Below are 15,153 nucleotides of genomic sequence, written 5' to 3'. Positions count from 1 at the left end.
CCACAGCCCGCTCCAATTTTCTATTAAACCATTGCTCTGAGAGTGACATGCAACACTGTACATCCGTCTGATGGGATGTTTCTTGGCCTCCCGTGGAACACCATGGTCTGTAAAGGGTGTCCGCTGGTCAGAGATGTAACTTGGTTGTCCTAACTGGTACAGAGTCTTCAGTTCCAACCTTAAATGGTATCTTCAGCATTTGCATCTACCACTGGGTATGCAAAGCGGAGTCCAGAAGAAGTGTCTATTCTGCTAACAACCCACGTACAGCCTCCAAGAGGTACTAGTGTTGATCCAATGTAACCCACTGGCCAGCTATGTGGAGGGCGTGGCCACTGGAGAACTTTCCCCACAGCCAAATGCAGTCTCTGTTCTTTAGCTGACAGTCAGAACAGGTTTTGCTGGCATTCTGTGCCTCACAGGGTGCAAGAGGAGCATGTGTAGACTCAGCCTGTGTGTGCGCTGCTGCAGTTTCCCATGGACCCCGGCAGCCATGTCCAAGGGCAGCACCAGCAGGCCCACCTGGTGGCTTGAATCACCTCCCATTCCTCGACAGGCTTCTTCTGATGCAAACCAACATGGCCTGCATTAACGTGCCCCTCAAATTCCCAGGGCAATCAAAATCCATAAGGCCGTCGCCCACACGGGCATTCTTTTCATAGTCCAGTTTCACATTTCCCATCTTCCTGACCACACAGCCAGGCCAGTGGCCACAGTACCAGGTCATAAGAAACCCAGCATGAGGGGCTTTCCTCACTGCTCCATTCTGCCGTCACTGCCCAGAAAAGGGCATGGAATTCAGCCCACTGAAATCATTTGTTTCTCCTTCCTCCAGGCCAGTCTTGTCATCCTCTGGTATTACTGCAGCAGCTCCCCAACCAGGATATTGGCCATGCCTCCTGGAACTGCCACCTGTAACCAAGCAGCTCTTTGTTGTTCAGCTGAGAGCTGTTCCTAGGACACTGTCCATGCAGCTCCCCAGGGGCTCCAGCATCGGTCCCAGAGGAAATGAGGCTGCCTGCTCACGGATTCGTGTAGGCCTCCTTGCAACCCCCTGGCAGCCTGCCACTGTATGAACCATATCCGTTTGATTAGGGGACTCTTCGGGGCTCTGCCTTCCCTATTAGGGTGTTTCTCTGACATCACCCAACACATTATGGGTATCTCAGGTTTCAAAATTATTTTATGTACTTCGGTCACTGAGGCAGTCTTGAATAATTACCAAAAGTATGTTAATAATTTTCTTTCAAGTGGTGTGTACCAGGCAGCAGCATGGGGGAATTTTCTGGTCCAAAATCCCAAGGGTCACAGCTGGGAGGTGCTCATTTTCTTTTTTTTGCCACAAGCTCCAGTCTGCATGGGTGTGGGGGACAGACACTTCCAAAATCATGTCTGAGTGGGGGTCACAATGGCCGAATGCTGTCAAGCGCACGGCTGCCATGTGTAATTCTGATGTGGCCCGCTTCTGTTCAGGACCCCACTCAGATGCAGCTTTCTTTCATGGAGTCTTACAGACAGGAGCTACAAATGGTTCCTGGTGCGGAATACGAGTCCTCCAAAATCGAAATAAACCAAAAAAGTGCAGGGCTTCTTGTTTGGACCTGGTGGGAGAGTGACAGCAGTTTACTGATAGTCACACTTGTGGAATATCCCGGGTGGTTTCTGCCTGCATTATTCCTACAAATTTCACTGAGCAGGACCTTGGACCTTTGGTAGATTTATTAACCAACCCTGGTTGGTCACATATGTCCTTGTTGCATTCAAATCATTCCTGGCCAGCTCCTCTGTTTCTGGTATTAATAATGTCACCAACATCGTGTATTATTACACTCAAGCATTGCACCGAGTCCAAATCCTTCCTGACCACATAGTGACAATAAGTGGGGAGCTCAGATCCCCGCCTAGCACAGCAGAGGCAAAGTGGGGTCCTTCCCACCTGAAGGCAAACTGGGCTTGGCTCTTTTCAGGAATTGAGACAGAGAAGAGAGCATTTGCAAGGTCCATCCAGGAGTACCAGCCTCCTTCAACCTGCTGTACGTTCTGGATGGCTGAGACCATGCCTGGAACTGCTGGGACTATGGGCAGTACCCACATTACCTAAGCTTGAAGAGTCTCTATGTCCCATCCACCTTTGCACAGGCCACTCAGGACTACTGTACAGCAAATCTGTGGACACCAGCACTCCAGCTTCCAGCATGTCACTCCTAAGAACAGTGATATGTTTGTCAAGTTATCTGCCTCTGCGGGTAAGCACAGTTCCAGCCATTCCCCATTTAGAATGTCCAACTAAACAGGCCTGAGGATGGGTTACATACCTTCTGTTTTACTGTATTAGGCAGGGGAAGCCAAACCCAGTCACACATATTATCCATCCCAATAATACTTTCAGGTAAAGGGGATGCAGCCACTTCAAGCAAAACCTGCTCGAACACCCAATTTTCATCCAAACTTCCACCTCAATACCACCAGCCACTGCATCTCCATATCCTCCCAATCTAACCTTAGCCCCTGCTAAGACTTCACCAAGAGGTTTTGGATTTACAGTGCATTGGGCTCCTGAACCAAGGACTCCCAGGGCCATTTTACTCCTCCCCCTGGCCACTTTTCTCACACATACCCGAATGTTCTCAGGGACAGGCTGGGGTGTGCCTTCGGGACTAGCTCTGTTACACATGGAATCTTGTTGGCTCCACAGAGTGGAAGCTCTCTCTGACAGAGAGACATACTCATCTCCCTGATGTTGCTGAGGGCTTCACTGTATAGTCATGTTTGACTCTATCACTGGCTGATTCAACCTCAGGCCTCTGCAATCAGATAGGGTCCAAAAGTCTCTCATTAACATGACAAGACACCCACTTCTCCTTTAAGGCTCTGCAGTGTTTTCAGGAAGTGTGTAAGAGGAAGAAATATACCCAGCAATTATATATTTGGGTTACTGAATGACCAAGTATGTATGTTGTATAATTCATTATATCACAATATTCAAAATAATGTTCATTACTTCTGCTATGCTCACTGCTGTGCCAGGACCTGGGAGTACAATCACGCAAGCCCAGTCTTCAGCATGCAAGGAAGACCAAAGTTAACAAAGTGAGAAAAAAGATAAACAAACAAGAAAAGATCCAATTGTAACCAGTTTCATTAAGTCACTAAACAGGGCACTGAGGTAGCAGTTCCTGATGGGAAGGAGGACCAGGCAAAAGGAAGTCATTTCCAGGAGGTCACATATAGGCTGGGACCAGAAAGGGGAATTTCAACAATACAATAAAAAGGTCATGCGTCATGATCAAGTAGGATTTACTCTGGGGATGCAAGGATAGTTCAATATCCACAACTAATGAATTTGACACATCACAGTAACAAAATGAAGGATAAAAATATGATCATCTCAATAGATGCAGAAAAACTTTTGACAAAATTCAACATCCATTTATGATCAAAATTTGAAACAAAGTGGGTATAAAGAGAACACACCTAAACATAAAAACAGACATATATGACAAACCCAGAGCTATCATACTCGACAGTGCAAAGTTGAAGGCTTTTCTCTGAGAACAGGAACAAGTCAAGGATGCCCTCTCTTGCCACTTTTGTTCAGCATTATACTCAAAGTCCTACCCATAGCAATTAGCCAAGAAAAATAAAAGATATCCAAATTGGAAAGGAAGTAGTAAATCTGTCACTATCTGCAGATGGCTTCATGCTATATGTAGAAAACTTCAAAGCATTCATCAAAAATCTATTAGAAGTAATAGATGAATTCAATCAAGGTACAGGATACAAAATCAATATTCAAAAGTCTGTTGTGTTTCTATACACTAAGAATGAATGCAAGAAAAAGAAATTATAAAATCATTCCTACTTACAAATGCAGCAGAAAGAATAAAATACCTAGGAATCTATTTAACCACAGAAGTAAAATAACTATATGCTCAAAACCATAACGCACCGATGAAAGAAACAGAAGTACAAAAATAAGTGGAAAGATAAACCACGCTCATGGATTGGAAGAATTAGTATTGTGAAAACGTCCACACTATGGAAAACAAACTACAGATTCAATGCAATCTCTGTCAAAGTACTCATAGCACAAGAAGATATTACAGTGCTATGAGCTACATTACCTATGCTATATTTCCATTCTTGTGACTAAATTATTTTATAATTTGAAGAATGTACCAAGTTATCCCCTTCACCAACAAAAAGAGAATATAAAGAAGGTAATAATCCTGAAGAAAAAAAAAACCCTAAACATTATGGTACTGGCACAAAAACAGATCCTTACATCAATGGAACAAAATATAGAGCACAGAATTAAATCCACACTTACATGGTCAGTTAGTCTACGACAAAGGAGGTAAGAATATATAATGGTTTTGAAAAAGTCTCTTCAATAAATGGTGTGGGTTATTTGGATAGCTACATAAAAGGAGGACCACTTTCCTAAAACACATCCAAAAAGAAACTCAAAATGAATTTAAGACTTAACTGTAACACCTGATCCCACAAAACTCCAAGAAGAATATAGGGGAAGCAAACTCTTTGACTCTGCTCTCAGCAACATTTTTTTTTAATCTCTCTCCCGAGTCGATGACAATAAAAGCTAAAATAAACAAATGGGACTACATCCAACTAAAATGCTCTGTACTGTGAAGGACACCATCAACCATACAGAAGAATAATGTACTGGATGGTAGAAGATGTTCACCCATGAAATATTCAATTTGGGGTTAACATACAAAACATATAAAGTACTCCTCCAACTACTATTGAAAAGACAATCCAATTAAAAAAATGGGCAGAGGACTTAGATAGGCATTTTTCCAAGGAAGACATGTAGACGGCCAACTGACACATGGAAAAACTTGCAGTATCACTAACCGTTCGGGAAATGCAAATCAAAACCACAATGAGATCTCAATTCAAATCTGTTAGAATGGAAGCTCAAATTGGAGACAAAAAGTAACTAGACAGGGATGTGGAGAAAAACAAGCCCCTGATTGTTGGGAATGAGAATTGGCATATCCAATGTGAAGAACATTATGGAGGCTCCTCAAACAATTCAAAATAAAACTCCCATATATCCCAGCAATTTGGCTTTATGTATCTATCCCAAGAAAGTGAAAACACTAATTTGAAAAGACATATGCATCTCTATGTTCACTGCAGCATTATTTACAACAGACAAGATACAGAAGCAGCCTAAATGTCCGTAGATACATGAATGGATAAACATGTGAAACACACACACACACACAAACACACACACACACAGTGGCATTTCACTCAGCTTTAAGAAAGAAAAAAAAATCCTGCCATCTGGGACAACATCAACAATATCAAGTCTCCTTCAGAGCACTTGCCCTTGACATGTGGTGCTGTGCACTGTACTTGAGCTCTGTGACCTTCCTCCCCATAAAACACAACTCCAAGTAATTACAAGAAAATGTCACGTTAAATGCGACTGGGGAAAACTCTACAATATTAATGGCAAAGAATCTTGAAAATGGAAAAGATCATCCAAAGCAAAGAATGTCTCAGAAACAAACAACAACAAAACGCTAAGGAGACGAGATCACTAGATGTAATGAGGTATCCTGAACTGGATCTTCGAGAAAGGGTCCAACTATGGAAATCTGAGGGAAAGAATAGATGGTGGATGGTGACAGTACACCATCACTGCTTGTAACTGTAACAACAAACTATAATGACGGTAGTAAGAGGGGAAGTGATCTGAGCAAACTGCAAAACCCAACTCTGTAACTCAAATTTTCCGTAAATCTAAAACTATCTTAAAATAAAAACGTACTAAAACACTTTTTATAGCTTAACACTTATTATCATCAAACTATCTGCTAGAAATTACTATTAATTTTGATTGTCAACTAGTTCTACTGCTTTGTTTTTTAAAGATACTTTTTATATCACAGAGAAATATTTAACCCCAGAAGATACATAATTTCCAAATAATGTTACAGTTTTCATGTTTAATGGAGAATGCATGTACATATTTACTTATTACACATAATTTTATTTGGCAGGGTCTTTTTTAAGTCATTGTTTCACTGGTATGGTTGTGCCCTGGGGTCCCTCTGAAAAAATGTCTTCATAAATATATGTAGAGATTCAGGCACTATGGTGTGTATTTCACTTCATGGCTGAACATATTCAAAACACTGCTTATAAGAACATAAAATAAAATGGTCTAGTGTGAAGGCTCACAAACTCCAAGAATACTTCTATATTTCAGCAGTATTGAAACAAAATCGAGTGTCTGTAACTCAAATACTCAGATTACAATAACGAGAACAGAACATGTGACCATGAAGAGATTCTATGTTTCATCTCGATATTTTCTAATCACAAAGTGTCTAAAATATATTCAAACATCAGCTCATAGGTGAAAGTGTGCAAACAGTGAAAAAAAATCAAATTAGAACTGACAAACATTCCTGCAAATGATGGTAGGTGTTGGTACACTGTGTGCCAGACGTAAGTGATTCTTAAGCGATTACACAGAATCATTCAAAGCTAGAACACTGGTATGCTCCACAATTTGATAAAACTTACATGTTGATGTAATTCTTTATAGTTAATGATGTAGGTGAACATGAAAAGTGATCTGCCGCTTTATTCTTACAATGCAAAAGGAATATATAACATGCCTAAGAAATAGGGTTAGATCTCAAGTAAAACCGAGAACATAAAAACCTAAGGGGTTTCCTACAATTTTGACTGCATAAGAGAAGTAACCCCGTGTGAATACGTCAGAGGACAAGCTATGTCTAAGGTAAAAACACTGCCATCACCACAGCAGCACAGCCCCCAAACAGCCCCAGAGGCTCATCTAGCAGAGACGCACACCATCGCCCCTATCGGTCTACAATCACAGGCAATGCAAAAATAGGAAAGGAACATGGCATAGAGAAGACAACTGGCAAGCAGTGATCAGAAAGAATAATTTTTCCACTAGCCTCTGGGGATATCCTGCCAAGTGTTTCTATGCAGTTTTAGAAAGATTTTGCTTGAAATGTGGTTGGGACCACTCTGAACCACAGAGGTAGTTAAGGTAATAAACTAGGACAGGAGAGCAAAGAGCACCAATGGTGTGTCTCCTATGTATCAGGCCAAGGTGCAGGGTCTTTATTTCTACTACATCACTTCATCTCGACATGACTGATGTGACTTACTCAACAACTTCATACATGAGTAAAAAATTACTTCAGAATCACTTCCCTGAACATAAATGGAAGGATATAAATATTCTTAGAATTCCTGCCATCTTCACTCAAGTCTTTAGGCTCAGCACCTTTTTCATACGAACAGAAATAAACAGAGCACTAAAAGCTACTATTCCATTTCAAATACACCTCACTCACCTCTAAATGCCTAAATTCAGTGAAGCACCACCTCCACCTTGACAGCAGAGAGGGGAGCAGTTTCCCAGCAAGCTAACTGGCTGCCACCTCAGCAAGTCCAAGGGCCACTAAACGACACCAGCAACTGGTGTCCCCAAAAGGTGGCTCCCTTACCTGTGACTACCCATACTCTCTGGAGATGGGCAACCAGGCAGGGCCACGGGGGTGACATCAGCGCACAGGCACAAAGACCTATTGGGCCTGCACCTGCCTCGGCCCCCTCAGGCCAGCCAGGGTGCTCCCTGTGTGGGGCCCCACATCTAGCACCTGGTCAGCCTCTCTCTCTGTGAAGGGGGTCCCCTCACCTTGGAGCCTGGGTAACAGTAGTCAATCACCTCCTCTGCCAGGCCTAATGGATTTCACCACTCCTTACCACCGTGGCCTGCACCTTGCCTTGATTTCCCTCTTGCCTTCCCACTAAGTAAGAGTCGCCACAGAGCTCTGGACTTTTAGTGGGACCTTACCAGTGTGCTCCTACTTTACGCCTTTTGGGAGTTTTAACCTAGACTCTAGTTTTCTCTGCACAAGCTTTAGCAAGTACACTCGGGATCATTCCTTGAGAGCCCCCTGCCGGTCCGAAAAGTGCAGGGATCCTGTGACCTCTCGCTGCCAGAGCCTTGGTCGGAGTCACAAGCCTGTTTCGCTTCCCTGGGGCTGCAGGTAAGGAAATGCCATAGCCCTAGGATGGCTGTCTCTAAGGAAGGGAGATCAATAGAATAGAGCCATTTACTAGTTGGACTCAGACTTCAGCTTGACTATTTCACAAACTTCATTTACATTATACAGGAGAAAGTGGCTTAGTCCTAAGAGGACTGCTTTGAATGAGGGGCAGGGAAACTTTCTCCAAAGCCAGAGATAAAATTCACAGGCTGCCACAGACATTTATGGGGGGGGGCGGTCTATCCTCTTCAAACACCAGTTTCTGCCACTGCCTGGGAATCATCATGCTAGTCAACCACTGTAAGAAATCTGATCTGTGAAAAAAGACTTCAGGAGTCATCTGCGACTCTCACATAGACAGCAGCCTAGCCTAGCTCACTGGATCGATGAGTCAGAGCCAAGATCCAAGGACCACTATCTACCAGTGCAGTCTGCCCTCGCAGTCTGCAGATTAGGACAGGAAAGTAGGAGATCAGCTCAGCCACTCCCCAACATTCCCATCCATCCAGAGGCGGGGGATCAAGGAGCAGCAGACACCAGGAAACCTTTCACATGAGACTTAAGACTGGTAGCCGACAATAATTGTCTTTTAGGTGGCTAACGGGTGCCCAGATACATTTTTCTGAGAGAAAAAGAACAGCATTTAGACAAGAATAAAAGTGAAGAATACATCTCCTACCTTGTGGTGGTCGGCATCGGGTTCTGTAAAATTGATGAAGTTAGAAGAGAGTCAGGAATGCCCCCTGCCTCACTCAGAGGCAGGGCACCCTGAAATAGCAGGCTGGAAGTCAGAGAGAGACAGAAAGAAAGACACTCCTCATGGATACCCAGTCGGGCTGTCGGGGTCTGATTCCAGGCACGCGGACCTTTGTGAAGCCGCTGAAGTGTAGCCTGAGCCTAGGCTCTCTCATTTGCCCACAGCCTTCCTCAGTCCCTCGCATCCAAGGAGATGCCTCTGAAGGGGAATCCTGGCCTCAACTCAGGTGACTTTCCCGGCTCCCAAGGGAGATGGGGGATCCACTGAGGGAGACGCAGGGGAACCTGTCACTCGAGACTTTGAGATCGGCAGCCGGGCTAGTCCCATTTAAGTGGCTGACGAGTGCCCGATGTTGTGTGCCTTAGACGGCTTCCTTCTATAAGGACAGTGAAAGAAAAGGTACGCTTGGATGGTGATACTCACCTCCAAAGTTATCCCGGACGAGCTCCCAAAAATGATGCAGCTTCTCACACCACAAGGGTATGAAACTAGAAATACATTATGCAAATAACATGAAAAAGCCTACCATCACATGGAGGCTTAACAACATGCTCCTAATAACCAATGGATCAATGTGCAAATAAAAACAGAGATCAAGCAATATATGGAGACAAATAACAACAATAATTCAACAACGCAAAATCTGTGGGACACAGACAAGCCGGTGCTAAGAGGGAGGTATATTGCAATACAGGCCTACCTGAGGAAAGAACAACAATCCCATATGAGCAGTCTAAACTCACAGTTAACAAATCTAGAAAAAGAAGAACAAATGAGGCCCAAAGTCAGCAGAAGGAGGAACATAAGAAAGATGAGAGCAGGAATAAATACAATCGAGAAGAATAAAACAATACAAAGAATCAATGAAAGCAGGAGCTGGTTCTTTGAGAAAATAAACAAAGTAGATAAACCCCTAGCCAGACTAATCAGGAAAAAAAGAGAGTCTGCACACAGAAAACAGAAGCAGAAATGAGAAGGAAAAATCACTATGGACATCACAGAAATACAAAGAATTATTAGAGAATACTTTGAAAAATTATATGCTAACAAACTGGATAACCTAGAAGAAATGAACAACTTTCTAGAAAAATACAACCATCCAAGGCTATCCCAGAAAGAACAGAAAATCTGAACAGACCAATTACTAGAAACCAAATTGAACTGGTAATCAAAAAACTACCTAAGAACAAAATCCCTGAACCAGATGGCTTCACCGCTGAATTTTATCAAACATTTAGTGAAGATCTAATTCCCATCCCCCTTAAACTTTTCCAAAAAGTAGAAGAGGAAGGAATACTTCCAAACTCATTCGATAATGCTGGCATCACCCTAATATACCACAAAAAAAGAAAATTAACGACCAATATCCCTGACGAACATACATGCAAAAATACTCAACAAAATATTAGCAAACAGAATTCAAAAATACATCAAAAAGGTCATTCATCATGAACAACTAGGATTTATTCAAGGGATGCAAGGATGGTACAGTATTAGAAAATCCATAAATATCACCCACCACTACAACAAAAAGGAGGACAAAAACCACATGATCATCTCCACAAATGCTGAAAAAACATTCAACAAAATTCAACATTCATTCATGATAAAAACTCTCAACAAAATGGGTATAGAGGGCAAGTACCTCAACATAATACAGACCATTTATGACAAACCCACAGCCAACATCATACTTGACAGTGAGAAGCTGAAAGCATTTCCTCCAAGATCAGTAACAAGACAAGGATGGCCACTCTCCCCACTTTTATTCAACATAGTTCGGGAGGTCCTAGCCACAGCAATCAGAGAACACAAAGAAATAAAAGGCATCCAGATTGGCAAGGAAGAAGTCAAACTCTCCCTGTTTACAGATGACATGATATTGTACATAAAAAACCCAAAAGGATCCACTCCAAAACTACTAGAACTAATATCTGAATTCAGCAAAGTTGCAGGAAACAATATTAATACACAGAAATCTGTTGCATTCCTGTACACTAACGATGAACTAGGAGAAAGAGAAATCAGGAAAACAATTCCATACACAATTGCATGACAAATAATAAACTACATAGGAATAAACCTAACCAAGGAAGTGAAAGACCTGTACCCTGAAAACTACAAGACACTCTTACAAGAAATTAACGAGGACCCTAATAAATGGAAACTCATCCCATACTCTTGGGTAGGAAGAATTAATATTGTCATAATGGCCATCCTGCCTAAAATAATCTACAGATTCAATGAAATCACTTTCAAAATACCAACACCATTACTCAACAAACTGGAACAAATAGTTCAAAAATTCATATGGAACCACCAAAAGACCCAGACTAGCCAAAGCAATCCTGAGAAGGAAGAATAAAGCAGGGGGGATCTCCCTTCCCAACTTCAAGCTCTACTACAAACCACAGTAATCAAGACAATTTTGTACTGGCCCAGGAACAGACCCATAGACCAGAGGAACAGAATTGAGATTCCAGATATTAACTGAAGCATATACGGTCAATCTATATATGAGAAAGGAGCCATGGATACACAATGGGGAAATGACAGCCTCTTCAACAGCTGTTGTTGGCAAACTGGACACCTACATGTAAGAGAATGAAACTGGATTATTGTCTAACCCATACACAAAAGTAAACTCAAAATGGATTAAAGAAAGAACTGAATGTAAGTCATGAAACCATAAAAGTCTTAGAATAAAACATAGGAAAAACTCTCTTGGACATAAACAAGAGCAACTTCTTCATGAACATATCTCCCCAAGCAAGGGAAACAAAAGGAAAAATGAACAAGTGAGCCTGGCGAGAATGTAAACTAGTTCAACCATTGTGGAAAGCAGTATGGAGGTTCCTCAAAAAGCTCAAAATAGAAATACCATTTGAACCAGGAATTCCACTCCTAGGAATTTACCCTAGGAATGCAGCAGCCGAGTTTGAAAAAGACATATGCACCCCATTGTTTATTGCAGCACTATTTACAATAGCCAAGAAATGGAAGCAACCTAAGTGTTCATCCGTAGATGAATGGACAAAGAAGATTTGGTACATAGACACAATGCAATATTTTTCAGCCATAAGAAGAAAACAAATCCTACCATTTGTAACAACATAGATGGAATTAGAGGGTATTATGCTCAGTGAAATGAGTCAGGCAGACAAAAACAAGTACCAAATGATTTCACTCATCTGTGGAGTATAAGAACAAAGAAAAAGAAAACTGAAGGAGCAAAACAGCAGCACACTCACAGAACCCAAGAATGGGCTAACAGTTACCAAAAGGGATAGGGACTGGGGAGGATTGGTGGGAAGGGAGGGATAAGGGGAAAAAAGGGGGCATTACTATTAACAGACATAATGTAGGGGGAATATGGGGAAGGCTGTACAACACAAGACAAGTAGTGATTCTATAGCATTTATTACGCTGATGGACACTGACTGTAATAGGGTATGTGGGGGGGGACTTGTTGATGGGGGGAGTCTAGTAAACATAATGTCGCTCATGTAATTGTAGATTAATCATACAAAAAAATAATAATTGTAATAACTTAATAAAACCTTTAAAGAAAAAGATTATCATTTAAATTTGAAGGAGGGATTAAACAATTTCCAGATAAGCAAAAGCTGAGAGAATTTAGCTCCCACCAACCATCTCTACAGTGTATTTTGGAGGGACTGCTATAGATGGAAGTGTTTCTAAGGTTAAACAGCTGTCACCAGAGGTAACAAAAAGGGATAGATAAAGAGTAGAGAATATCATACTTAATATATAAAGAATGAGGAGGAAAAGAACAACCTTTAGATTGTGTTTGTAATAGCACACATAAGTGAGTTAAGTTAGATTCTTAGTAAGGAAGGTACCCCTGAACCTTTTGTAACCACGCATCTAAAGCCTGCAATGGCAATAAGTACATACCTATGGATAATCACCCTAAATGTAAATGGTCTGAATGCACCAATGAATAGACATAGAGTCACTGAATGGATAAAAGAACAAGACCCATCTGCAGGCTGCCTACAAGAGACTCACTTCAAACCCAAACACATACACAGACTAAAACTGAAGGGATGGAAAAAGATATTTCACGCAACTAATAGGGAGAAAAAAGCAGGTGTTGCAGTACTTGTCTTGGACAAAATAGACTTTAAAGCAAAGAAAGTCACAAGAGACAAGGACAGACATGATATAATGATAAAGGGGTCAACCTGACAACAGGATATAACCATTATAAATATCTATGCACCAAACACAGGAGTACCTACATATGTGAAACAAATACTAAGAGAATTAAAAGGTGAAATAGACTGCAATGCATTCTTTTAGGAGACTTCAACACTCCACTTACTGCAAAGAACAGATGAACCAGACAGAAAATAAGTAAGGAGACAGAGGCATTGAACAACACGTTAGAACAGATGGACCTTACAGACATCTATAGAACTCTACACCCAAAAGCAACAGGATACACATTCTTCTCAAGTGCACATGGAACATTTTCAAGAACAGATCATATACTAGGGCACAAAAGAGCCTCAGTAAATTAAAAAACATTGAAATTGTACCAACCAGCTTCTCAGACCACAAGGCTATTGAACTAGAAATAAATTACACAAAGATGACGAAAAAGTCTACAATCACATGGAGGCTTAACAACATTCTCCTAAATAACCAATAGATCAATGACCAAAATCAAGCAATACATGGAAACAAATGACAACAATAATTCGACAATGCAATATCTGTGGGACGCAGCAAAGGCGGTGCTAAGAGGGAAGTATATTGCAATACGGGCCCTACCTCAGGAAAGAACAACAATCCCGTATGAACAGTCTAACCTCACAATTATCTAAACTACAAAAAGAAGAACAAATGAGGCCCGAAGTCAGCAGAAAGAGGGACATAATAAAGATTAGAGCAGAAATAAATAAAATCGAGAAGAATAAAACAATAGAGAGAATCAATGAAAGCAGGAGCTGGTTCTTCAAGAAAATAAACAAAATAGATAAACCCCTATCCAGAGAGTCTACACACATAAACAGAATCAGAAATGAGAAAGGAAAAATCACTACTGATACCACAGAAATATGAAGATTTATTGGAGAATACTATGAAAAATTATATGGTAACAAACTGGACAACCTAGAAGAAATGGTCAACTTTTTAGAAAAATACAACCTTCCAAGGCTGACCCAGGAAGAAACAGAAAATCTGAACAGACCAATGACCAGCAAGGAAATTGAAACGGTAACCCCAAATCAAAAGTACGACAGGTGGCTCACGAAACAAATTGTTCATTCTGAAGCTGCTGCCTCCGGCGGCCTCTCCCCCGCCGCCGCGCCACGGGTCCCACCCGCCCGTCAGCTCGCACGGCCCTCGCCCTCGAGGCCGCCGCCGAAACACTGCACACGCGACAAGACGCCCGCCGGCCTCCCCGTGTGCGCGGCCCGGCCAGGCCCCTCCGCCTGCGGCCTCGGCCGGGCCCCGCGAGGACCGCACCCGCGTCGGCCGCCCGCCGAGCCACTCGCACAGCCGACTCCCTCACGGGTCCGCCGCGCTCGCAGGGGGAGGCAGGGGTCCCCGCACCCCGTCCGGGCCGCGCCGAGCCCCGCGGCCACTTACCTTCCGGCCCGTAGAGTTGTCGCTGTCGTCTTCACCCCTGAAGCGGGGCCCGCTCTGGACGCTCCGCTGCAGGTCCGCGGCGGCGAAAACCGCCTCCCGGCCAGCTCTCCACGCCCTTGGCGAGACGGTCGGCGGAGGACAGGCGGCCCCACGCACAGTGGACCAGCTGCTCCTGCGCCTCTGCCCCGCGGCGACGGCGGCGGGGGTCCAGGTCGCGCCGCCCGACGGCGCCAGGCTGGAGGTGGCGGAACTGGACGGGACGGCGGGCAGGATGCGCCCGGACAGGGACCGCAGACCTCAGCACGGACACAGCCGCGGGAGCAGCTCCTCCCGACGGCGCTCGCGACGCTACTGACTCCTGAATACGGCGGGGGCGGTGCCTGCCGCTACTGCGCACCCGCCGGAGTTACGGGTCTGCGCGCGCATGCTACAGGGATTTCACCTACGTTCTCTCTGCTCCACACATACACTTTACAAGGTAGATGATATTACACCCATTTTAAGGATGTAAACACTGATACTAAGATTAGAGGGTAACCTGATGAACTATGAGTAAGTCTGTAGTTTAGTAGCTTTGTTCCAATGTTGATTTCTTAGTTTTGATAGATGTACTGTGATTTTATAAGATTTATAAGATACTAGTTTTAGGGGATTTTGGGCAAAAGGTATACAGGAATGTTGCACTATAACATTTCC

At 43.0% G+C, this 15,153-nt stretch overlaps 1 long non-coding RNA gene across 1 annotated transcript in view; it reads right to left on the bottom strand.

Annotated features, from left to right (window-relative positions):
• LOC140845145 (uncharacterized) overlaps nucleotides 1-14,813 on the bottom strand; it is a 102,392-nt gene extending 87,579 nt beyond the window's left edge. The window contains exon 1 of the long non-coding RNA XR_012123866.1: nucleotides 14,458-14,813. This is a non-coding gene — a long non-coding RNA (uncharacterized lncRNA). The remainder of the gene's footprint in view (nucleotides 1-14,457) is intronic.
• Between the last annotated feature and the right edge of the window lie 340 nt (nucleotides 14,814-15,153).

Source organism: Manis javanica, chromosome 12 (assembly GCF_040802235.1).
Source record: "Manis javanica isolate MJ-LG chromosome 12, MJ_LKY, whole genome shotgun sequence".
Taxonomy (NCBI): Eukaryota; Metazoa; Chordata; class Mammalia; order Pholidota; family Manidae; genus Manis; species Manis javanica.
This window is presented reverse-complemented; position numbering and strand designations above follow the sequence as displayed.